The sequence below is a fragment of the Larus michahellis genome, chromosome 1 (assembly GCF_964199755.1).
Source record: "Larus michahellis chromosome 1, bLarMic1.1, whole genome shotgun sequence".
NCBI lineage: Eukaryota > Metazoa > Chordata > Aves > Charadriiformes > Laridae > Larus > Larus michahellis.
Window position 1 is genome coordinate 64,429,522 of NC_133896.1, and position 26,392 is coordinate 64,455,913.

Below are 26,392 nucleotides of genomic sequence, written 5' to 3' on the forward strand. Positions count from 1 at the left end.
CTTTCCCTTTAAGAAAAAGAAGTGGACATTGCAAAATATTGCCCCCTCTAGCCTTAAACTGTAACTTGTCAGCATTATCAGTATTGAATCAAATGATCCTGCCGCAAGCCGTCATCGAGAACAAGCTGAGGTGTGAAGTCAGCCACCAGAGATTTGCAATAAGTATCTGATGTGGGAAAGGGACAGTAAATACAGCCCCTGATGAACAGACCAACCCTATGTTTTTGTCTTTTCTCCAAGATCTTTCTGACTTTGTATCTGTCCCCTCAGCTGTGCCATCCTTGTGTTCTTCTTAGAGCAAAAGGGAGCAGTTATTGGCCAGCTTATCTGCCCGTCCCACCATCTAGGGTATCTTCAGCTACTGCTCCAGGTCATTAAATTAGAGGTGGGAAGCTATGTCACATGAGTTAAGTGAACAATCACGCGTGAAAAATACCAAATTCTCAATGCTGAACATTAAAAACTTAGAAGAATTTCTTGGCCTTGACGTGATCATTGAAACTATTAATCAGACTGCTAAGCTTAGCCAGCACACTTGCAGATGGACAATTCAAAATATAGGGGGAAAATATCCAGAGGACAAATTAATGACAACTAACAGATTGTACTTCATAGGTCATTTTTTTTCAGTGATCTGAAAGCAAAAGAGAACATCAGCTGTCTGATGGGACCAATGTCCAGTCACTCAGGACTGAGTGAATATCTGTTCTCAGAAATGTCCGTCTTCACACAACTGTCTTTGAGGCTATTGGAAAGTGAAAAATTTTCTCACATCTTTCAGGTTAATGGCAATCGATCATTCACAGCTATTTTCCTGTATAGAAACCTACTAATTATGTCCCCATAATAACTATTTGTGTTGGCATTACGCTCCAGCACACCAACCTGATCAGATGACTTGCTTGCAAACAAATTTCTTCACCCTTACCCTGGAGAATGGCACAAGCTTATAATGACCACATGAGCAAGGCTGAGCCGGGAGGGCAGCTGGCTGGAATATAAGAGAATGGTGTGGTTTTGTCCCACATCTATTCTTTACCTATAGCTTGACAACTTTTTTTTTTCCTGCCCTCTCTTCTTTAGACTGACAGAGATAACAATCAGACAACCCCAGCAAAGGCAAAAGAGACAGATTGCAAACCGTTCAGAACAGCGATACTTTCCTACAGGGGATGTGGAATACCAAGCAAAATGGTACCTTGTAAGTGTGACTGGGGCTTTTTAGGTGATCATTGACTCAAAGACCTAAATAGCAGATGATGTCATTTGATTACTGGCTGGGCTGTCTCTTTTCAAAGAGTGATGAGAAGTGCATGGTGGAAGGGAGAGGTGTATGGAAGAGAGAGTAGTAAGAAAGAACGAATCTGATTGGGAGTCTTCTGTTTTCAGTCTCCTGGATGTAGACTGAATTCAAAGAAAGACTGAGAAATTTGAAGACAGAAACTTTCCTCTCTCCTTCCTCATCCTTTGCTCACTGTCTCCCATCAGCTCTGGTTACCAGAGTGATGCTTTCCATAAAATAATAAATCTTTTACTTGTTTCTTGAAGGGAAAAATATTGCTCTCTTCAGTTAGATGTTTACTTACAGAACTGATAGACTGTTTAAGGGGAAAAAAAAAAAGGAAATATGGAGCAACATTGGCAAAATCTATTCTTTGAAGAAACACCAAGGAAAGAATAATTTGATTTTCAGATAATTTCTCCGATTAAGCCCTTCATTCCTCACTGTGAGACAGATAACATAATCATCTGTGTATAAATAACAGTAAGAGCAACTGCATGACATGATCTACTTGTTATGGAGGTTTTTTGCAGATTTTTTTTTTCTTTTCCCCTTGAGAGGCTGTAGGTACTAATTGCATCAAGCAACAAAAGAAAAAAAAAGTATTAAATACGGATATTATATCAAATCCCAGTTATTCATGAGCTAAACTAGCTACAAAGGGTCTGGTCCAGCACCCTTCAGCATGCAGGACTGCAGGACTGAACCTAAAGCTGGGATGGCATGTACATCGTTTCCTATAGGAATGCAAACAGCCGTGTCATTATTTTGTAAATTTGCTTGGAGAACGCTTGTCTAAGCAAAGACCAGCTCTCATTTTCCTAGCTGTGTGATTCACATTGGAGTACGAGGAACAGTGGGAGAGCAGACAATATGCGGCCTTTCTCCCCACTGGCACATAGCCACCACTTTAAAGAAAAGGTCGTGGTGTCATTTTCTAGCTAAGCAATTCTCCCCCCAAAAGAGGACCACCAGCCAGGTTAGGATCCTTTCAGCAGTAGCACTGAGAGGTAACTGGAAAGACACATTTGTTCCTACCAGAGCAGCTGAGTGCATCTGGGTTCTCTGTGAGATGCTGCCTCGTTTTAGCACCTCTCCCCCTCATTTCATGCATCTCTGCTAAACACCCATCAAGCCCCAGCGTGCCAAGCCCTGGTATCAGAGGAAACGTGCTGCCAGCTGACAAGGACTGGATCAGGCTCCTTCTGAGGCTGCACTTTAAGCACCCAGAGGGGTTCACTGTAGAGCAGCGAGAGGTCTGGCACTCAGGGTACATAGTAATCCTCTCAGATCATGGCAGGGAAACTCGGGCTGAGCAAGAGATAACAGTATTTAAAATCCCTGTGCCTGTACACACGAGGTGAGACCGTCTTTTAGTGTCCTGGATGCAGTGAAATCAGAATGGGACGTGCACAGCCTGAATGCCCCCACACACACCCGTGGCTGATTGTTGCAACAGAGCAGAGAGGGTTAAATCAGGATAGAGGAGAGAGTTGGCATGACGACTGCAGAAGTCTTCTACGTAGCCTGTGCAAAAACTAATCATTACACAGTAAAGGGTAATAATTACTTCTTAATGCTGCAGTGCAGGAGCTGGCTCCATGGCAGAGCACAGTAGGCTGAAGAGATGGGGTGCTTGTCAGTGCAACAAAAATAAATAAATTGGTGTGATCCATATCAAAGAGGTCTTAATACACCTTCTAAATAAGTAAATGATTCCTCTTTATTTAGTTATCTCTTCTCATGTCTATGTGGAAGAAATTTCTTCCTTCCTGGCTGTTGTGATTTTAGTTTTCTTCCTTGGTTCATGAAGAAGTGAAGTACAATAAGTAAAATCTTGGTATGGAGCACTTCTTGTGAAATAAATAAATGAATTAAACAAATGAAAAAGAACACCTAAAAAAAAAAACAACCAAAAAAACCCCAAAAAAACAACACAAAAACACCAACCAAAACCAAATAAGAGAGCACTCTTGGATTTTTCTCCTTGTTCTCATTGTTGTGTTGCATTAACACTGACAGAGGGTTAGGAAACAAGCTCAACCACAGTCTCCTCATGCCTTGAAGTAAAGGGCTGAAGACCTTCTTTGTTGTTCCATCTACCCTATCTGGAAATAAAAGTTCAATTGAGAGTTTTTCACCTGCTAAGACATGCAATCAGGAGTCTCTGCTCCTCCCAGTTGAGTTAAACTCAACGTAACATCTAAAATGTATCAGAAAATGAAAGGCAGAGAATGTATTTCCCCTTTGCAGTTGTGCTGTAGGTACTTGTTATGCTATCATCATTAGCACAGAATCAACATGTCCTCAGCTCTTCTTGTCTGCTGACCTGCAGTGGGGGAACTTGATGTTTTAAGTGTTAAACAAACAATGGGAGGGAAAGGGGGATGTGGAGAGAAAGGCATTTGTTCTCATTCAATTCACCAGCAGGAAGACCCCTTTGAGAGAGGAACTGGCCATCCAGCCTGTGCCCCAGCTCACACAGGGAGCGTGATTCAAACAGCTTCCTGCGAGAATGCATCTTCAGAAACTGCACCCTTTGTCCAAAGCCAAACAGCGGCACCTTTGATTTCTGCAGTACCACTATGTCACCTTGTTACATCTTCCCATACTAGGAAAATACTGCTGTTGCTGGTTTGCGTGCCTAGGGGCTTTCTCTCTGCAACTTTGCAGCCTGCCTTTTCCTCACGGCTCTGTAACCCTCCCATCCAGGCCACTGGGGAAATGTTTTCAGAGCCCATGGGGCAGTATTTTCCCCTCGCTGTTCCCATGCTGTTACCCTTATAGCTTTGCACCTACATACCCTGGTAGTCTTGCTGTGGTGGGCTGTTATGGGCAGCAATTACCACCAGCAAGAGAATCAACCTTTTTCCCCCCAGCTTTTGCTACATTTTGGTTATAGATTTTGGTTTATGCAAGAGACACAATAATGTTCATATGCGCACAAGCAAGTGGCCATGCAGCCCCTGCCCTGATAAATGCGTCCTCCAATCAATACTAATGGTAAGCAGCGATGACCAGCTGAGGGTTTGAGTAAGTACTGGTGGAAACTGTATAGTTACTATGGGAAGAGTATTATGGGGGGAAACAGCTGCCACACAGCAGCAGATGTCCAGGAAAGGTCTGGAAACCCTGGTTGCTTCTCTTCCCAGCCGAGTGCCACAAGGAGTGCTTTCCCTTCTGGCTGTCCTCTTGGTTTATTTTTCCGTGCCTTATCTTTTCCTCAGTTATTCACAGTTAGAGACAATGTAGGCCATCATCCATGGACTTCACTGATAAATCTTCATGCTTGTGAACCTGTCTCAACATTGTTTGTGCAAACCAGCTATAGTGAGAGGGAATTTGTATTACATCAGCATATATAACACATATCATGTATTAGTTTACACTGTTTATTTGTTTTACACACGTACCACCAATATGTTGAGGAAATCACCAAATGACTGAAGTGGGTTGGGAAAAGTGAAAAAATCAGACCTGGTGATAGGTCGTGGGAACTGATAACTTACAGCTGTTAATTAGCTGGGAACAGCGTCTTCCCTAGCCAACCCTGGCAAAGCAGGGACGTGTGTCCCCAAACTTAACTTCTTTCCCTTGTCCTCTTTGCAGAATAACTTGGAGAATGCCATTGAAATATTTGTCAGGTGAAAAAACTTCAGCTCACTGGGGCCTGCCATAATCTTATATCATCTACCTGCAAAGTTGCTCACTGGTTTCTAAAACCCACAAACACTGCATTGCTAATTTGTGTGGTATGGGCCTGGCTCTCCTCTGCCTTCAGTATTTTGCAGTCATCTATATGTATATAAAATAGCTTTGAAGTGTAGCCCAAGCAGAGCTGCAGCTTTTTACAGCCTCGTGGGCAGCAAGGAAAGAAATTAGGTTCCAGAGAGAATGGAAGCAAGCCCATATTTTCTTTGAGATGTATTTTATTTTGCTTGATAAAGATTTTGGCTTAGAGTCAAAAATATTGTACCTAAACTTGGATTTCTAAAGCCATAGTCAAGTACATACACTAACAGCTTGACTTTTAAATAAGCAAAGCACCCTGAAATAATTTTTACAGTTATTCAGTAGAAAATGTGGGGGCCTCAGCTGTTATGAGCTTGGAAACATAATTTTAATGCTGCTGTTGTGTGGGTTTCTTAACAAACAAAAAGCTTGGCTTCTGCTCATTTCAAAGCTTTTCAACTCACCTTTAAGTTCATGCCTTTAGATCGGCACGCAATTGCAGTACAGTGCAATCCTGCATGGGTGAAAGAATGATGTTGTGGTTCTCACGGGACCATGGTCATAACAGGAAAACTCTGACCAGGAGAGCTTTCCAGTGAACCCATGTCCCACCATTTAAAGACCTAAAAGACCTCAGCAAAGTAGAAATCATCTTCAGGAAGTATCTCCTTCATCCTAAGTTCAGCTTTAGTTTTCTATTCTGTAAAGTTCTTTTTTTTTCTTTTTTTCTTTTTTTTTTCCTAGGACTCACTGGTTAAGAGGCTGTTGTCTAAATCCTGATACAGCACACAAAATGATACAGAGCTTTAAGCAGACTGTGATTTCGGAGCTTTCAAGTGAAAAGCAAGAAGAAGGAATCATCTCTCTTTTGGCATTTGGGAGGGGCAGGTCTGCTCTAATGAGGTAAGAAATTGTACGCATGCAACTATCGAGGGAGGCTTTCTCCTGTCACATTTACAGGGATGCAAAGGTCTCTCTCAATGTTTGTCACATCCTTCCTCATTTTTGGTGTATATAGGCTGTTTTGTTCCAGTTTACTTGTTGGAAGTAGAAGACTGAATGAAAAGAGAGACTAAAGGCAGAGCTGTGACCACATTTTCCCTTTCTCAACTCACTGGTCCCCTGTAAAGGGAACACCTATAAAGGGAACACAAAGGCATTAAGCCGAAAGAGGAGCATGTCTGCAAGGAGGTTATCTCAGGCTGTTATATCAGAGTTACAGTCAGTGGGGCAAGAATGCTTACTTCGTGACTGGCATTGAGATCTGCCTGGAAACCACGTGTATATTAAAAATTTCCAATTGTTACAATGAGCAACTAAATTGAAGAATCTTTGAATTTATTTGTAGGAGGTCTTTCTGGCAAGTTGGGCATTAGTTAAACAACTTTCCAAAGTGTCTTGTGGCTGTTTTGGTAAGCACCTAGCCAAGAAAGACAACAAATTTCTGGTGAGCAGCAAAAGTAAAACAGGTTGAGCATTGTCCAAAGAAGACAACTACCCTGATGACTCCAAGTGAGTCTCCGAGTGCAAGAGCAGCTCTCCCTAAGCCAGCTTGCCCACTATCCTCTCTCAAAAGTGGCCAGTAGCAAAGGGAGCAGGCATGCAGTGACACCACTACAGCATACCTTTCTTAGGGCAAAGGAATTGGTGGTAGTGATGGGGGGGGTCCCTGACCCTGTGACTTTATTAGAATCACAAAACTTTTGGTAGTGTTTTTCTTGCAGTAGCCTGCCCTGTTTGATCATTTTTTACTCATTTATACCTTTGGAATCAACAAAACATCATAGGGCAGTAAGTGCCACAGCTCAACCATGCAGTGACTATTTAAATTTATGCCTGTTAATATCCACCTGAGAGCTCTGGGTCTGATGTTGTGAAAATACTGAAATGGTCCCCTGTTCACCTTCTTCCTCTCTTCAAGGTTGCTCAGACCTACCTTTATTCCTCAGAAGTCATATCATTTCTGGGATGATGAGTCCTAGTCTATCGAACATCTTGTCTCTGGAAGGCAAGTGATTCTCCCCATTTTTTCCATCTTTCTGTGTACCTTTCCCAGTTTCTCCATACCCTTGCAGCACTAGCATGGGCAGCGCTGCTCTCAGGGTTAAAGCAGATCTGTCACGGACCTGCTCCAGATAGAGGCTTCTGAGAGGTATTCCATGTGTAACTACCTGTACCAGCAACCCCCCTGGGTGAATGGAAAGGCTCTTACTCTCTAAAGAAGAGAAAGACCGAGTCCATTTTATAAGCTAATTTTCATATGGAATACAAAGCAACCGAATGCTTGAAACGTACTGTATTATTAATTTCTTTCTATGGATGCCCAAATTTAGGCAAGGTTCCTCTGTGCATACTGTTACAGGAGTTCTGCCAAACACTTTCAAATCTGAAGAGGAAGGGCAGACAAAACACGTGAGAATGCAAATGCTATTTTGTACAATTTCCGTGTTACAAGCTGAGGTCCAGGAGATTGCTGAGTTTGTCCATGGTCTCATCAGCAACCTGTGGTGAAACCATGAATCCAGCCCTTGTCACTATTGTCCGAAAGAGGTAACAAGAAAATTGCTCCTCATTTTTTTAGTTATGTGTTATTTCCACACCCCACTTTGATTTTTAAGAGGCATTAAAGAGAATAATGTGGAATAGTAATTGTGAAATTTGTCATCTGAAATAATGGCAATACTTGAGTTGTCTAGGGTTTTTGAAGTCAGACAGTTTGCATTCCCCTGTGCTTCAAAGCAGGAGATAGACAGTCTCGCTCTTTGCTAAAGAAAGGGAGAGATAGTTACAAGCTTTCTACAAATGAAGCAGACAAAATGTTTTTCTTCTTCTTTCTTTTTCCTCCCTTGTTTCTTTCCAATTGTATACTTTTGGGTTTTTTTGCCTTTACTGAATCACATTGCAAAATGAATAATAACAGTATGATACTCCTTGCAGGGAACTGCTTCTGATGTCAAAACCTTTCAGCAAAGATCCCTACATTTACTCCCAGTGGATGAGATTGTGAAAATGACTTGCAGACATCAAACAGACATTTTTAATGAGAATTTAACAGTGAGCCCTTCATGTATTCTTTCCTTCTAGTGGCAGCTAAGTGTGCTGGTTATCACAAATGTCAAAAGTAGAAGGGTAACTTGTATTACCTTCCTTCTTCGCTGCTTTTCCTTGTATTTAAGAAGGAATAAACTTTGCAACCAAGATGCCCCATTTATATCCTCACTGCTACGGCTCAAGGTCAGACCTGAGAAGGCATGACACTGCCAGGTTAAATATAGCACTTTGTTTGGTGATGGCCTCTCCTTTCATGTCACTCATGTTCTGACAGCTTTCATCGGCTGAGAATACACTGCTAGAAAAGTGAAATTAGTGTGGGTGAAAGATGCCAGTAACAGATCAGGAGACCAGTTTGCAGATTAATCTAAGCACAGAAAAGCAACAGCAGAGAAGACATATCCCTTGCTAGTCCTCTTCTCTAGATCTAGTCCTTAAACATTGCCTTTAATTTATTTCTCTCTCTCTTTTTTTTTCTTTTTTTTTTTTTCCCCAAATAAGACCATATTATGAGATCTGCTTTCCTCCAGCTAAAACTGGCCATGTTAGTCATTTTATCCTTTTAATCCTCACCAAGATCTGGAGCAGTTAGAAGCTTCAGTACCTTTTTGTTGGAGGGATGCTGAACATGTTAACTTATCCTCTGTTCTGAACTAAAACTTTCCTGATAATCAGCTCCAAAAGGCTCAACTTTACAACACCCCTGTGCAAAAAAAGCCCCTCTGGATGGAATCTGTCTGCTCCTGTTTTCATGTGGCACCACCACAGCGAAACCTCAATACCTGACAAACTGTGGCGACTGAATCCTCACAACACTATCTTGAGATCAAGAAGAGTTACTTTCCTCATCTCAGGAAGCTGAGCCAAAGCCTGCCCAAAGGTAACAAGAGTTTCTCTCTGATCTCAGCAGGCTTTGTGTCATGCCATAGGAACTTGTCAAAGGTCAGGCAGGAGGATGGTGGCATGGTCGGGATCTTATCTGTGATCTCCTTGATCTGGGTCCGTCTTACTCAGCATAAAAATATCCTACTTTAATTAAATCTTGATGCTTGCACAAAGCATTAGCACACTTAGTCCAGGAAATGTCTGGGATACTCAATGGGTTATGTGGAAAGAGATCGAAGAGGCAACTAAGTCTAATAAAAAGGAAATCATTGGTGACTTCACCCACCTGTACATTGGTAGATCAACTGGTACGAACAGGTTTTAAAAAAAATATTCCTAAGTGATTTTTAGAATAACTGGACAACATAACATTATGGGTTCTTAACTTAGTCTTAAGTAGCTGAAGAAATGGTACAGTTAAGCCACTAAATAGTAATGAACTTATTACTACACTAAGACCGTGAGGTTAAAACCGATAATAATTAGCGATCTGCTTAAAAAGTACTGGAAGTAGAAAGAGAATAAGGGGAAAAAAGAAAAAAAGAAAAAGAAAAAAATAAAAGAAAATGAAATGAAAGAAAAGGAAAGGAAAGAAAAGAAGAAAAAACATAAAATCCATAGATTCAAAGCAACAGGTATATTAACAGACAGTTTCTGATTCAGTGAAGTCATGCAGAAAGCAAACTGAAAGGCAAGGTAGGAAAAAAGAAAAAGGTACTGTGAAATGTTAAGGTCCAAGAGGTTGTTTGAGCCAAGCAACTAACTTTCAGGAAATGGCACTTCTGCTTTGGTGAAGCTCCTGGCTAAGGGAGGAAAATTATAAAAAAGCACTAACAAAACGTTGGCTGTAAAAGATGAGGGCCAAGGATGTGTTAACTGACAAGAGCTTGGGAGGGGGGAACTGCAGGACATTTCTGAAAGGTCTTAAATTCACCCAGTTTAAGAGGGAACCAATGGGATCTGCTGCACATCCAGGGGGTAATGGGAATAAGTAATGAGCAAAAGGACTTTGCGGAGGTTCTGAACCATTCGAGTCAATCTTCCTCACAAATGATGCTGTGCCAGTGTCCACACTAGACCTATTTTTTTCAAGACAAGAAAGGACATGAGCTGTCAGAATGTGAAACGCTGAAAGGGGAAACACTGGAACAAACTGATAAACTAAATAGCAGCATGTCACAAGGACCTCATGGTTATATATGCAAGGGTTTGGAAAGCATTTGAAAATGAAGTGGCTGCACTGATAGCAAAAATACGCAAGCTGTCGCTGAAGTCAGAAACGCTACAGAAGGACTGGAGGGTAGCAGCTAGCATACCTATCTTTAGGACAGGCACTGGATTGATCTTAGGTATTATATACTGAAAAGTCTTATTTTACTTTCAAGTTAATTGATTGAAATTAACAAAAAATAGAATTACATACAGGAGAGGAAAAAAAAAATCAGTTTCTTTCAAAGAAATGTCTCTTCTGTGTATTCTTTGAAGCATCAAGCTAATAGACCAAGAAAAACAACTCAATAAATGTGTATATATAGGTATCTTCTTAAATCCTTTGACAAATTTTCTTTGAAGAATTTAAGTAAACACAGAAGAAGTAGCTTATTATTACAAGTTGAAACTGTTTAAGAGAGAGAAAGCAGGAACTACACAAGAGTGTTCATTTTTCACTGTAAAATACTAACCGTTGGGTTGTCCAAGATTTTACACCATGTATAACTTCCTTACTGAAATTATTGCTGTCAGATAAAGGGAATAAGGACTGAAGTATTTCAGAGTGTGCTAGTTAAGTCAGGTGAACCTAGCATTCACATCGCAAATGGAAATAAATATTGGCCGATACAGAACACTCACGGGTGAAGTGAAATACTTAGAAACCTTCCTGGACTCTAAGCCAACTGTGACCACTGAAGGAAGGGTATCGATGTCACCGTGGACAGCCCAGTTGCAAATTCTGCTCAATTACAGCAGCAGTCAAAAAAAAAGCCCTAAACCCAACAAACAAAAGAAAGTTTCCATTAGTGCAACGAGTAAAAGTTGTTAAAATGAACACAGTTTTACTATATAAGCCTATAGTTCTCATCCAGAAAACAGGGTCCACATTGGTCAATCCATCACCAGAAAAGGAGATGGAAGAATTAGTCATTTTTAAGACATGCAAAGTGATTGGGAACCCTGAGACTGTCTGAAAGAAGAAAAGAAAAAGAAGGTTCATGCTTGAGTGAATGAATGGCACCTATACAATGAACTGCGTGCTCCTGTTGGCCTTTTCATGTGACATAAAAGAGAGGTAGCAATAACATTGAAAGACAACTAATTTAAATAGATCAAAGGCTGCTTGGAATGTGCTTTTCCCCCAAAAATATGTAATTAACCTACTGAAATCACTGCTACATGCTATCACTAAGGTAGTGAACTTACTGGAGGCAAAACCTGATTAGCTGCTTATCTGGCCTGTGAGTATGGCTGCAGTTTGTCTAGAACCTTCTTTTGATGAGGAAGGCGGGTACCTTGTTTTCATTTGGAAATGGTCTCCGGGCAGTGAGCAAACACAAACTGGTGAGTATTAAAACATTTTACTTCAGGGAAGCACATTTATCTAGGGCAGCTTTCCCTGCACGTGCCTCTGAAGCGTGTGGTAAGGGACATTAATAAAGACACTATACTGGACAAGACAAAATACCTGCCTGATCCAATGTTGCAATCATTATGTTCTAATGGTCTTTAACTGGATGACTGATGCCTTTTTGAATAGGAAAATAATGAGTAATGATAACAAATAACACAATATCTGTTAATTATTCATGCTAACGTTCATGAAACTTTTGAGATGTATGCATATTTTCATGAATAAATCATTGGTCACTGGCTTGCACTAAATGACCTCAGAAGTCATAGTAGAATGAGCTTGTTGTCATTATTCATGAACAAATTTGTGAATCATTTTCAATATACAACCACTTTGCTTTCTAATTGACTAAATATGAGATAGATGAGTATAAAACGGACATCAGTAATTCATTTCAAAGCCGAGAGAAAATTTCCCAGGAACTTGTGAACATGCTACGGGCTGTACCAGAGGCTTACTTTTTCCCATGGACAGATTTTGTTAATTTTTACTTCTCACATGCTGGAATGGATTATAAAAATGGATTATAAAATTATAAAAAAGAGTTTGCAGGTCATCCTATCTCCACCAAAATCAAGACAGCTTTACATATTCAGACTACCTGAGAATCCTGACCCAGAGAAATTACTAAGCAAGAGAATTCTTTTAAATGACTAGGTTTATTTTATCTCCTTGGTTTCCAACAGTAATTTTCACAATGATTCAGAAGAAAGATCTATGAAGATATTTTTTGTCTCGTTCCGTTCCACCTCTTTCTCAAAAAAAAAAAAAAGAAAAAGAACAAAGACCTAAAAAAACCCACACCTGCCCACAGTTTACTCAGAGCTTTTCTAAGAGCTTGAGGAAAACCCTGGGAGATGCTGGTTTTCTCACCTATTTGTGTTGTGGCATCTCGTAGAGATCTTTATTGTCGTCACTGTTAGAGGTGCCCCATACTATTCCCAATGCCCATTATCACATTGCATTTCCCTTTAGGCAGAGACTGATGAAACAGAGCTGTTCCATGAACAGTTGTCAAAACACTGGCATATTCTAATTACAACACTTACTATGTTTCTGTGAAAGTCAAATTCTGAGCTCAATTGCACTAGAATAAACCAGAAATAATTAAAGTCAGTGGAGTCACCTCTGATTTGAAAGAACGTAATTAAGATGAGAATCTAGCCCATGGAGTCAAAAGAGATACTGAAAAGACAAGAATCAGAGGATCATCTCATCAAAATGAAAACATACAGAAGTCTCTCAGCAAAGCAGCTGGCCCTAAATGCTGGTCTGTTTCATTTTATCCTTATCATATTCTTAAAAATGAATACATGGAACACATGGACTACTGAAATCCCACTGCCTGTTTTAGCCTCATTGGCAAGCATTCTTTAGGAAGTTATTGATGGAAATGAGTTGAAACTCACTACGTCCTGTCCCATCCTCTTGGGACTTAAAATCATGTTATAGGAGAGATGTGTCTTTGGAACGCCTGCTGATACATATCTCTCTCTACAGGGAGCAGATGATGTTACATATAGCTAATGATCCAGCTTTAAAGGTAGGACAGACAGTCCAAAATGACAGGCAGCTCCACAGCCTCAAGCATTTTTACATAGAACAAAGCTCAGAGCCCAAGGGAAAGGGATGCAGCCTTTTAATACAACTCCAGGGTGGCCTCATCTTTTAATTCTGCCCACTTGTATCGGGAAGATGTAGGAAGGCAGTGGGATAAATCACTAAGCAATCCCCACTCAGCTTGGTACGGAGCGCTTGGGAATGCAATCTGCTAGGCACAGGAGGTTGGTGTTCAGCTAGTGGGACGAGGACAAGCAAGTAGATAACTCCGCATCTTTTGGGCAGTTCCAACCCACGAAATGCCATGGACACCCTGGCAAAACTGAAACCTATCTTTGCCAAAATATGGGAACTGGAAAATATAGGTAGGGTGGTGTGTGGGGCGTGTGCTAGTTGTCTCATTTAGTTACAGTGGTTCTCAATGCCTGGTCTTTTGTCCAGCCTGGTTCTTAGAGACAGGAATCCAGGCTCAGATTTAACAGGGCCTGAAATGCTACCATACAATTTCAGCTTTTTAAGATTTAAGGCTACAAGCATTTTTGAAAAAGTTATCCCTGTCATTCATATGAGCTGCATCTAAGCCCCTTCAGCTTTCCTTAGCCTGATTACTCTTGTCCACCCATTCCCCTGCCCAAAGACCCCATAGAAGGTCAGGGCAGCATTTTCACAAGTGAAGTAATCCTCTTCAGTGACTTCAAATCTCTGAGAATTAGCTGCAAGTCGCTGCGAGCTGTAAAGCTCAAAGACAGAGAAATCCCAAATTTGTGAATAAATGGCCAGATACAGATTGGGCTTCCCAGCTTTAATTTCTTCATATCTCTTCCTCCATAGTTTAACCCACACACCAGCATTAGCTTTCTGGGTAACTGAACCAGGATCAGCTGAATGCCACCTGCCTTTTTTTTGTAGCTTGGAATTTAGAAAGGGAAGAGCTGGCTGGAAACAGACACTGGGGGGAATGTCCTTATCTCATACCACTTGTTTCTCTCCTTCCTCTGTAATTCACTATCAAGCCTCATGTCCCCTATGCCCAGGGATGCTCTCTCTCGCCTGCCTTTGGCACTAGGGGGTGCAGAGATCTGGGCTTTGGGCCGGAAATCCAACTCTCCTCAAATCCCTATTTTCCCTTAAATTGAACTCAACTTTCAAAGCAGTCTTGATTTCACAGAAAGGGAATATGCTTCATTATTACTGGTTTGTCTGTGTTCCCCATGCTGCATTGCTATGGAAACGGGGACCAGAAAATAAGTCTTTTGCATGTAGGTCATGATATTAGTGGAGAAGAGAAAGTCTGGGTGAACGGGTGAGTGGGTTACAGGAGTGAAGTGGGGCAGAGTAACCGCCTGGTACTGCATCAACAACACTGGGGGATTTCATAGTAGATGTCCTCAAAAAACTATTGAATTAGACACCCAGTGGACTGAAAGACCCTAGCAGTGAGAGAGACTGAGAGCCACAAAACGTAGACAGGGAGTCAGCCCAGAGGTGAAAAACAAAGTGACAGTGGGGCACGAAACTGAACATGAACTGAACATAAAAAATATACTTTTATTCACAGATGCTGTTTTTAAGTGGTGGCATTGTTTTTTCCCTTTTGTATCTTGGTCCCCCTCTTGGGTGATGGCACAGCAGGGCACAGCTGCTGCCCCTTCCACCTCCCCAGAACATTCCCGATCACGATGGTCCAGATCTCCCAAACCTCTGCCCAGATGCAGAGTAACAACCTTTTGGGTACAGGATATTACTTAAAATCTTGGATTTGTATGGGAGAAGAGCATGACATCTCCTTTTTATTATTTTTCCCTCTGTCCAAAGCAACCTGGGGACATTCTAGACCCCCCTCCCCATGTACTGAGCCCCTTTCCCGAGCTGACTGCAATGCAGAAATCACAGAGTGCTGTGGGCAGGAGCAGAGTGGGCAACTCAGTGGGGCACACACTTGCCAAGTCAGTGAGCCCACCGCACTTCTCGCTCTCCTGATACAAAAGCAAACAGGGCTGCTTTTGCAGTCCAGGGATCCTGCAAAGGGGAAGTTCAACCAAAGTTATAATCAAAAAGAGCCTAAATGACAGAGGGAATGTACTCTGTGTAGCTTAATGCAGTTTATAGACAAGTCACCGAGAGCGGCTGGTGTCATAAACCATACTATCAAGGCTGGTGTGTATTTAGACAGGGTCTGTGGTTGTAGGCAATGCAATACCATAAAAGCAGACAGCATACATACTTCTCATCTCCTGTATTAACCGTCCTCATTGTTGCTCTTTTTTTGTTTGTGGGGGTTTTTTTTGGTTGTTTTTTTTTTTTCCCCAAAAAAATTGCAAAAGCAGGTTGTCAAGCAGAGGTTGCCCCTCTCTTTTTTTTTCCCCGTTGCCTTTTTTCCTTCTGCAAAGGGAAGACCTTCCTTAAGGGACAGGGACAAGCCAATGTGTGAAAACACACTGGTTGACATACAAATGGTGAGAGATGCTATTCTGGCTAGATTGGCAATAAGAATTACCCCTCTCCCCAGTGTCCTCTTCTAGTTGAAAAAAAAAAAAAGAAAAGGCTACCTCTCCTTTTCCTAAAGGAGCACTACTTTAGCACATTAAAGTAGTAGGAGAAAACAATCTTATGGGGGACAGAGGGACAATCCCTTGTTCTTTCCCCAGTGAAGGGGTGAGTACTCACCCCTAGGCCTGTGAGAAGGAGTTACAAGCCCTGTCAGCCTCCCCTCGGAGCTGGCAGCGGGCCTTGATGTGGTGAGCAAAGCCTCCCGCCGGGAGCTCCTCTCCAGCTGGGGCAGGGACCCTCCAGCCCAGCTGCCTTGCGGGGAGATGAGCAGAGGGGAGAAGCCTCGCTGCTTCCCACCTGCTCCCCCAGTGGGGCATCACTCGGGCAGTCCCGGGGAAGCCAGCAAGCACGAAGAGGGAGCAGAACAGTAGGACGGCGCGAGGTGAAGAGCGGCACTAGCCGGAGAGATGGGGGTCTCGGCTTTGACCTGAGAAGAAGCACTTTGCCCTTCCAGAGGCTCCGAAATGGGGGGGGGGATGGGGCACGAGGACCTCGGCCCCCAGAGCTGTTTCTGGGAGGCAGTTTTTCTCCCACAGCCTGATCTGAGCTGCCTCTCAAGGCATCAACTCGCTCCCTCTGGCCACAAGCACCCTGTGGCAGAGGCCACAGGAGAAAAGAGAGAAGAAAAGGAACCCGGAGGTACGGGTGGGTCTTGCCAGGGGCACAATCCTGCCGGGGGAACGGGGCGAGCGTTACCCGGCCCTGGAGCATCCTCCCCCGCCGCATCCGGCTCCCTGGCCGCACGGGGGACCCAGGGGCACCGAACCAGGGAAGTTGGGTCGGAAATGAGACGGGGAAACCCCACACCTTCCCCGCCTTCGGCTGCTCCCCGCGACCGCGCTCCCCCTCCCCGAGGCAGGACCGGAGACCTGAGGCAGCGCAGACGGACACTGACCCCGGGCAGGCGCCCGCTCCCCAGGAGGGATGCTGAAGGGCGAGGGACCACACTGACACAGCGGAATTCCCCTCCCCTTATACCCCGCATCCCTGCAAGGTCCCCAGCAGGGCAGGGGTATCCCCCTCCCGTCCCGTTTCTAACCCTCCCGGCCCGCCAGCCAGTGCGCCCCGCAGGCAGGCTCTACTCCCCGGGGAAGGCTCCGCTCTCGGCTCCCGGTGACATTTTGCAGGAGTCGTCAACAAACATGTCACAGCGGGATTTGGGAAGGGTAATCCGGGAGATGTCCGTGTGTTGGAATGCAGCATTTACATAAAAAAACCTATGGACAGCGCCAGGAAAATGTGGGGATTTCTATAAATCAGGGTACTGCGTCTCTCCTTCCCCGCTATATACCATGCTAGACTCGATTCTGGGATTAATGTCACAACTGTAACTCAGGAGAGGAAGGCTCTGTGTCGGGGGCAATCGCTTTGCCTTCTCTCCTCTCGCTGCCTTTCCCTGCTGACCCGCACCGCTATGGACCTTTCCAGCAAAAGTTTCCCTATGTTTTGTTCTGCTCCTTCTGCCAGGAAGCAAAACGTAAGCTCGTTTACTTGGACATTATTTTCTTGGCGGGAGCTTTCCTATGACAGCAGCGGATGAAATCCTAGGTGCGGCGAAGAAGTGGAGGAGGGTAGAGGACGAGGAAGAAAAGGAGGGGGGAAAGAAAACAGAAAAAAAAAAAGAAAGAAAGAAAAAAGAAATGAAAAAAAAAACCACAGAGGAAACGTCAGTAAAACCCAAAGCTTTCCTACCTGTGATCCAATTACCAGAAGTTGCATCCCATCCCGCTGTAAGCGGCTCGCTGCGAGCGGCGGCTGCGGAGTCGCGCCGGCTGTGGCGGCAGAGGCATGCGGGCTGCGCGCAGTCAGAGCCCGGCGGCAGCCGCTTTATCTTTCTCTTCCATATCTTCCAAGAGGAGGGAGGGGGGGTTGGGGTGAGGGGGAAAGACAGATTACTTGGTACCGTGATAATGGAGGGTGTGTGGTGGGGGAAAGAATAACAGTTTGGAAGCTTTAAACAAGAGGTGGCATTGTCCGGGCTGAGGGAGTTTTTGTCTCTCCCTCGCTCGCTCTCTCCCTCCCACACGCACAGGCACACACATATACACGCACACCCTCCGTGGCTCTGGCCCTTGGGAATCTCCGCTTCAGTTCAGCCAAGTTGAGCTTTAAAAAAAAAAAAAAAAAAAATACTAGAGCAATAGTGCTATCAAACCTGGCTTAACGGTGTGGACAAAACTGGAGAAATTAAAAATAGCAGAAGCTGGGACTCGTAAGTGAGCTGGTAATAATTCATACTTCCCCCAGCACTTCTGAGGAAATGAGGGCAAGCTGCCACCTTCGTGGGGGTGGTGGCGAGGGAGGGAAACGGGGCGCCTAGGTGAGCATCTCGGGCGAATGTCCTTGCTGTGGGGTGCTGTGGCTGTGGGTCCGTTTGCTGCCCGCCTGCGGGGGTGTGTGGTGTGTGGGTGTGCGAGAGCGCGAAGCGGGCTCGATTAGCTGCAATGGGCAGGCAATTTCTGCAGAGAACATTTACAATTTTCTTTCAATATGACAGGATTAGTTGCTGTTGAAGGCTCTCCTCCAATAAGATCAGCACTGCTCTCTGATTTGGTGGCTTTGCTGAATAGAAATTACTGCTTCTTGTTATCTCTCAACACACTCTCCCCTCTTCCTCATCAGACACTCCCCTCTTCCTCATCAGAAGTCTTTATCTACAATTTGCACATCAGAGCCGATTTTTTTTTTTTTTCAATTACCTCTTACCCGTCTTTCCCCACAATGCTCTCCTCTTTATTTCTGGTTACTTTTTTTCACAGTTCCATGATAGTTGTAAGGCTAAAGTGATGTACAGCAGGAGAAAGAGAGAAAGATATTGCTTTTAGATTATTGCAGTCATCAGAGTCTCCATGCACTGTGGAAAAATGTTGTTACACTAAATTCAGTTTGGTTTTTTAAACTGATTATTATGCTGAAATATTCATGGAAAGCTTCTCCAGCACAATGACAAACTAATTTGGGGAAACAGATACATTTTGTGAACAAGAGTTAATTCTCCTTGGGTGTAAAGCATTGACCTTTAACTAATAGTCACTAAGCCGAGAAGTATTTACTTTGCTTAAGGGAACTGGCCAGTTCCATGTAAATAATCTAGATATAAACATCTTCAGGTTTGATTTGTCTATCTTTGCCTCTCTCCAGGACCGGAATTGATTTGAGGTCTGGAGTGAGGCTTTTTTCCCTTGGGATAGGGGCTGTCAGGGTGGGAAGCAGGAGAGGGGAACCCATCTCATCTATTGTCTGAACAATAATAGGGGGAAAGTGATAAGAGACAAGGGGAGAGAGATGCACCTTATGAAGGTGACCCTGGTTTCTGGATGCTGCCTGCCCTGCCTCCCCTGCCCCATCTCTCTTCTTGAAGGGCCAATGGACCCACAGCCCAACCACTCCTCTCCTCTCCACTCGAAAAACTCCTTCACTTTGCAGAAAATATTTCTTGGCCTGGGCTTGCCCCAGGCAGACAAGCTGCCTACACTACTCACATACATTTAGCTATTGCTCCTGGAAGAATCTCAGGGGTGGATTTATCCCCAAGAGGGTAATGTGGCGATGTGCCTTTCAGGGAAGCAGGACTCTGGAAATACTCTGCGCGGCCGTAGGGTGGGTATTTCCCCTGCCTCGGGTGGTAGGGCTAATTTGGAGGTGGGGAACTCTGAATTTTGGAGGTATTCATGCTTCCGTGTTACACAAATCTATGTTTCTCTACCTGAACGCACTTTCATAGGGTTTGAGGATTGGATCACTTGTGGCTCTTCGGGAGCATCAAGGCAGCTGGGACCTGATGTCTGTCCCTTGGTTTTTTAGCCCTCACAGAAAACTTTGCCTGGACTTCATAGCATGGACTTCATAGCAGTTAGGAGACAACTATCTGGGCAACTCAGGTGAGATTTGGTACAGTTGAGTTTTGAAGCAATCTATGAGGAGGCTATGGCTCTGTTGGGTCTGATCTGTCGCAGGTGCAACCATGCCGGGGCAAGGGACAGCAACCCCCATAGCCCTTGTCCTTTGTGAGACAGCCCGGTCACACCCTGCACCTCCCACGGGCCATCTCCAAGACCTTGGTTCTTAACATAGTTTAACATTCATTAATCAAGATCATCATCAGCCTCAAAAGGGACAATGCCCGCCTCCTCTTCTGCTTATTATTGTTATTATTATTGTTGTTTTTTTCCCTCCCAGCGACGTCGCGAGTGTTTGATTGTGCACGTTGAGTCCCGGAGATTTAATTAGAGTTCAATAACCGCGAGCACGAGTCAGCTCTTCGCGAAGGGAGGAGCAGGGAGGGGGTGGCGTCGCAGGAGAGGGGCAGAGCTCTCGGGGCAAGGCCCGCTTCTAGCAGCTCGCTGCTTCCTGCGGCTGGAGCGATGGCAGGAGGTACCTGCGGGCTCTGGCTGTGGCTGTGGTTCGGCTGTACCCAGCTGCAGGGGGCCCCCCAATGCCACGCTGCTCAACGCCGTGTGGTCTCACGGCTGCAGAGCTCGGACGGCCGGAGGGGCAGCCTCCGCCGTGCAAACCTCACCCGAGCCGGGGAGAAGCTCCTCTCACTCGCACTCATCACTCCCCCACGCCGGCGTGGAAATAAAAGGCCGGTGCTGGAAACCCTGCCGTGTGACCCCCGCCTCCACCTTGCCTTGTCTGCAGCCCGCCTGGGGTGAGTGGAGATTTGCTCCCCCCCGCACCCCCCCAGCCGAAACGCGTGTGCACAGCGCTGCCTTCCTGAGCCCGCGGAGCCCTGCTCTTAATCAATCTCAGCAGATACATCTTGATGGCACCCGGTGACTCCGTGGTAAGCAGCGCCTTTTAAGTTTGACAGAGCATCTGCTATTACCGGCTCCTCTCTTCAGAGCACTACGTGTTAGACACACCTCCTGAGGGGAAAAAAAGGCTGCTCCCGAGCTTAAAACATTTAAAACGCATTTCCTCCCCTCGTCCCGTGCTCATGCAAGAGGAGGGAGGGAGGGGGAGCCGAGTCATTTACAGTGTGCTAAACAGCTGTAGAGATAAATCCATCGTAAAACCACAGAACAAAGCGCTTAGCCCTTCCTTCGCAGGAAAAAAAAAAAAAAAAAAAAAAAAAAGGAAAGCGCATAAGGAAGAGAGTATTTGCTAATGATGATCTTCTCCTGCCGCGGAGGGACCAAAAAATGCTCCCGGGGAAGGGAAGCAAAGACAGCAACTTTGAGAGAGGAGATTTCCAAAAGAAATCGCATCCATACCCAGTGATACCGAGTGATCTCTAGTAAAGACTTTGCTGCGGGCCGTGTCCCTGCCTGTAGCTACACGCCTCCCAAAAGACTGCTTCTTTCCTCGGGCATGGAGCCGCCTTGCTGGGGTGCGCTCCGGTAGGACGAGCACCCTGTCCCAAGGGTTCTATAGCTTGGGTGGGCGAAGGTTGGAGAGGAAAGAGGTCCCCGGCGACCACTTCCAATGTGATCTTTTCTGTTGTACTCAAGGGGGAGTGCAGCCCTGATACCTGGGGGCCACAGAGATGTCTGCAGAGACTCAAGGTCCCCTCAAGGGCAGGGGAGGTTATAGAGGAGCCAGGGACAAAGTACCCTGGGCGGGTTGTCCCCACACTTCCACAGCACCTACTCCCCCCTCCTCAGTGCCCCTATACGCCTCCTTTACCCCCTTGCAACATGGCTGGGACTAGCAGGTTATGAGAAAAGGGCAGACCCCAGGTGAAACTGCCGGCTTCCCTCTCACTTGCAGAGGCACTCATGTCCACCCAGAGCCAAGGCAGATGAGATCTTCCCTCCTGTTAGCCTTTATCTATCCCCAGGTGGATAAGGATGGCTAAGAAAAGCAGCCCCACTGCCCTCGCTTATGGTTTCTGACTTGCCATGTTTCCTAGGAGGAGGGAGGTTGCACCCTTAGACATGTGGGTGCCCAATGGAGGGGATCCTGATGGCTCAGCTACCTCCCAACCCATTTGCCATGGCTTAGGTGACCTGCTTCCCAGCCAACAGATGGCTTTCTCAGGGGACTGAGAGAACAAGCCCAGGAGACAAGCAGCTCTGCAAACTAAAATGCTTGATTTCCCTTTGGAGGTTTGATCTTCTCCCCAGTCCCTGTTGGAGGCAGACACGTCACCTCACAGGGGAAAGAAATAGCTCCAAGAGCCACATTTATTCAGCGCACCTCTTTCCTTAGAGTTTTTGCCAAAAGTTTTAGGCCAACGAGGCAAGGAAGATCATGGAGAAGCCCTAATTTCTCTCTGGGACAAAGGATGCCTGCAAATGGGCACTTGGCACACGCAAAGCCAGGCTATTAAACAAGGTGTCAAGTGAGACAGGGAGGCAGTGGCACTCACCCAGCCCAGCTGGACACTGCACCCCCAGCAGGGACCAGCTCAGGCCCCGGGGCTGCTGCACATGGTCCCCTGGCTACAGGCTGTGCTCGCCACCACCCGTCATGCTGCTCTACTGCTGTTTAGCCATCACTGGGTCTTCCACGCTTGTTTACCTCCAGCATTGCAATGAACAGCTGATTTTAATGGTTTTGCACACGGGGGAGGCAGGCGTTTGACAGATGATGGGAAAATGCTGGCAAGAATGGGACAACGCAACAGCAAATCATCCGGATGGTGGGGACTGCAGAGAGCAAGAAGAAAGGAAGGAACAAATCCAAATGGAGGCAACGGCAAGTCAGACTCTATGCAAATAAATCGCTAATAGGCACTTACCAGTGGAAATTAAATGAGTTAAACTAACTGGTGGTCAAACCTTTAACAGAAAAGGGTACGTAATCACTTAGCTGTGTCCAGAGCAGTATTTCCATAGGAGTGTTATAAAGCACAGTTAGATCTGCCAGGGGAAGGCACTGAAACCTTGACATATCACAGCTTGGATATCATTAATTCTAAGGGAGGTAAGAGCACCTCAGTTTCTCCTTCCCAGTTAAACCTCAGAGCCCACCAACACAGCTAGCAAGGAGGTGTGTTGCTTTCAGCCACCAGCAACATTAAGCACTGCCTTACTAAGAGAAAGTCATCAAGCTTTTCTTTCAGTCCCCCCCTGCATGATGACAGTGTTTTTGTGGCCCCTTTGAATCTCAAAGCCCAACATACTAGGAATTATTGAAAATAGACCACACTGATGAAATGGAAATTCCCAGCAGGTTTAGCCAGGTCTCAGAGTCTAATTTTCAAAGCCAAACTGATCCCCTCTCGTGCAGAGCAGCTAGGTGGTGAACTGGAAAATCAAATCTACTGTTTTATTAAGGATAAACACAGTAACTGGAAGAACATCCCACTAGGCACAGCAAAGCTGAGGGGGCATTTTTTAATGTAAACATTCAAGTAGTTTGCCTATCAATAAAGCCCTATAAATTGCAGATCTGCAGGGTGGGTTGATTTTTTTTTTCTGTAGGAATAATTGCTCTTTGCAAATGTTGCAGCGTCCCAGGTGAGTAAATATATAGGTGGGCAGATCCGAACACAGTTTCAAAACAATCTGCAAAAAGTATTTGCTGAGAACCTGTGTCACCTTTGTCCAGGCTTGGAAAGACAGCTGCTGAAAATGACAGTACAGCATGTGTTCAAGGCTCTCAGACATACTTCTGAGTGCAGACAGAAAAGTGACTTTCAGGAGAAAGAAAACAAGAGGAAGAATACGGCCTCAATTTATGCGATATAGGAGTTAAAAAGCATTAACAAAGGGGCAAGCAGTCATATTGTTGTGTTTATAACAGGATATGTTTTACAGCTGTGCCACAAGGCTCTTAAAAGGCCAAGAGTTAAATAAAATCCTCTAAATTGTGTGCGTGTGTGTGGAGTGGGTTATCTACTGCATAAAAGTTTTACTTTATGTTGACCTTAGAATCACACGCCCTCCTTGACCTGAAACTCAGGAGCTTATAGCCTGAAGTGTCTCTGATCGGGAGAAAATAGGAAAATCCTCCAACGGGCAGAGCCGCGGAAGCCGCCGGAGGAGCTGGGACCCGCCGCCTGCAGCACCCTGGAGAGCGGCCCGCCCGCCGCCGGGCGTGGGTCCGTGTGTCCCCGTGTCGGTGTGTCCGCGTGCCCGCGTGCCCGCGTCCCTGTGTCCGTGTGTCTCTGTGTCACTGCGTCCCTGTGTCCGTGTGTCTCTTTGCCTCTGTGTCCCTGTGTCTGAAGTGTCTGTGGGTCCCTCTGTCTGTGTGTCCATGTGCCTGTGTGTGCACGCACGCACGCACGCACACACCTTTGCACATACGGCCGTTGCTCTCATGTGTGTTTGCAGCTCTTCAAGCAAATGCAAACCAGTAATGAGCTGCACATCTGGTGTGATCTTCTTTGAGGTCACATCTGTTGTTTTTAATGCTGTGTTCCTTGGAAGATGACTCCCTGCGGAAAGCAGAGAGGGCTGTTTCTGTGCATTGCATGTACCCATTAGCTGGAGTCAGTGGCTAGAAATGAGGAAGACTTCATCGTGTCCTTTAGAAGTGTCAGAAAAGCTCTAACATACACTGAAGAACACAGTAAGCTGAAGCTCAGGATTATGAATAGCTCCTTCCAGTAGAGGCTCTAAGTAAATAGCTGTGTTATCGCAAAAGTGTAAGCGGAACTTTTCTGCAGAGAGCCTCAGTCACTGGAAACCTGTCCTTTTCACTTGCATTATACACAGGTATGGTGTATGGACATAGGAAGGCAGGAGTCAGGCAGTCCATGCACTTCTTTTTATTTTAATTAACTGGAGAAGGACAAAGAGGTATTTCAAATGCAAATTTTTCTGAGGGCAGCTAGACCCGTGGCAGGTTTATGTGCAAAGCTCCAGTGACTCCAGAGGAGTGCTGAGAATTTTGGTTTTTTTGTGAAGAGATTTAAAGAGGTTCACAGTTCTGGGGGAAATATTTTTCCCAAAATATTATTTTACAAACAGACTCAAGGATTCATCTTCATGAGGCATGAAGTCAAGGGCTCTGGCAGCTCTTTAAGCAGTTCAAGCCAAGGAACCAAGTTCTCCTGCAGTGTAACTCTGTAGACACTTCCCCTTTGTATTTCTGATTTTGCCACAGGGCTCGTACAAAGTCTCTCTAGTGCTGATACTACTCACCCAAACACACGTATGGAGTGAATGGTTATTCAAAGCGCATCCAAAGCCCATAAATTCAGGAACAGAATTGTTAAAATAGGAGTTCCTGATCACTTTTTTAGCAAGCTGCTTCTGCGGGCAGCTCAGATCCATCCCAATAGAAATACAAACAGGAAAATGAATGCAGTTTGGGGGGAGAGGGGAGTGGAATCCACACCTCCTAGGTTCCCAGTGAGCATTTTCCTGTGGGATTCTTGTTTTCTCTGTCTCTCTCCTCCTTAAAGTGTTGTATTTTGTGTCTATTGTTACCTACTGGAGCAGTGATGCTTGCAGGAGAAGAACATTGCCAGTTCAACGGTGGTCACACATAACACACAGCTGGGATGAGCATTCAAGCAGTAATAGTAACAACAACAACAACAACTTCACTTAAAACCAGACATTAACAATAACCTGACATTAAGTATGCTGGATAGCACCTTCTCCTTAGTGCCTAGTGAGTTGCTGATTTGAATCAGAGTGAAAGGAGTTCCATTTGTCATCCGTGCTGGGGCAGACATCACTCATCATGGTCAGGAACAATACCACACTGTTTTATCCTTTTCCTTTCACCCGCTGGTAATGACATAAGTGTCACACTCACCAAAGCTTTGCACCGCACAGTGCCAGGAGTCCTGAGCCATCAGAGACAGCAGTGCTTCTGTGGTTAGACACAGAGTTAGACACAATATTCTCTAATTAATTCTTCTGTGGAGCAGGGCTTACTGGCTCAGGTGAAATTCCATGTGGTTGTGACTGTTCTGTTTTCAGTACCTGAACTGGTATCTTCCAAATCATTAGGGTTCTGTGTGGTGTGCCAGCTCTCTAAGGGCCAGCTTGCAGTTTCTGCAGTACAGTTCACTATCCTCTTTACATATGGACTTAGAAATACGTCTTTTATTTGTTTGCCTTGCTCTTTAAATTGGGTTCTGTGTTCTTTGTCTCTACATTTTTCACTTCCTCTCCTTCACAGCTGGAATTTCTTTTGAATTTTTTTGTGCGTCTCAGACTCACAGCATGAGGAAAGTAAATAATTCCCAATCTGTAGACTAACACATTTAGCAGCCTTTCTCCAACAATGGCCAGAATTTGGTATTTCTATAGAAAGTGCGAAGTAGTTTCTTCATTAGACATGAGATAATTTGCCTCCTCCAAGAAGTCTCCTTCTAATCACAAAGAATTACAGCTGCATAAATTCTCCTGCATGGCTTTTGTTGTCTCTTCTACTGTTTGTCTTAGCATTTGCTATTATAATTTAGGATATTGCTGGTATGTCTAGAAATACCCTCTTATTCTTTAAACCTTGCAAAGTTTTCAGGCTCAGGATAATCCTCAGTTTTGACTACTACAGCGTAATTATGTGTTTTACAGTTGAATTAAGTTTGTGAAAATTTTTTATTTTATTTTATGAGCTTTGAAGTTGATACCTTTTACCTCAGCTGATGGCCTCTGCCATGGTGGATTTTTTTTTTTGTCTGATTTGGCAAGAACAGCAATTTCCCACCTTGGAATCGCAAATTCCCATATTGCAATTATTCACTGGATTTTTACTTTTTCCGTATTCTTTCCTATGCCCTTAATCTCCAAGGTAAGGATTCCATAATTTTTTCTTCACCCTCTGTTCAGCCAAGGCTCTGTTTTTTTCATGCTTCA

General features: G+C 44.7%; 1 protein-coding gene across 6 annotated transcripts in view; it reads right to left on the reverse strand.

Moving 5' to 3' along the window:
- Positions 1–17,753, reverse strand: part of CHRM2 (cholinergic receptor muscarinic 2) — a 105,467-nt gene extending 87,714 nt beyond the window's left edge. For 3 of the 6 annotated variants that reach the window (XM_074582799.1, XM_074582816.1, XM_074582821.1), the window contains exon 1: positions 17,379–17,700. The gene's annotated coding sequence lies outside the window, so the exon portion shown is untranslated. Of the gene's footprint in view, positions 1–17,378 lie in introns of all 6 variants that reach the window. The other 3 variants (XM_074582843.1, XM_074582827.1, XM_074582835.1) reach the window with 3 other exon arrangements.
- Between the last annotated feature and the right edge of the window lie 8,639 nt (positions 17,754–26,392).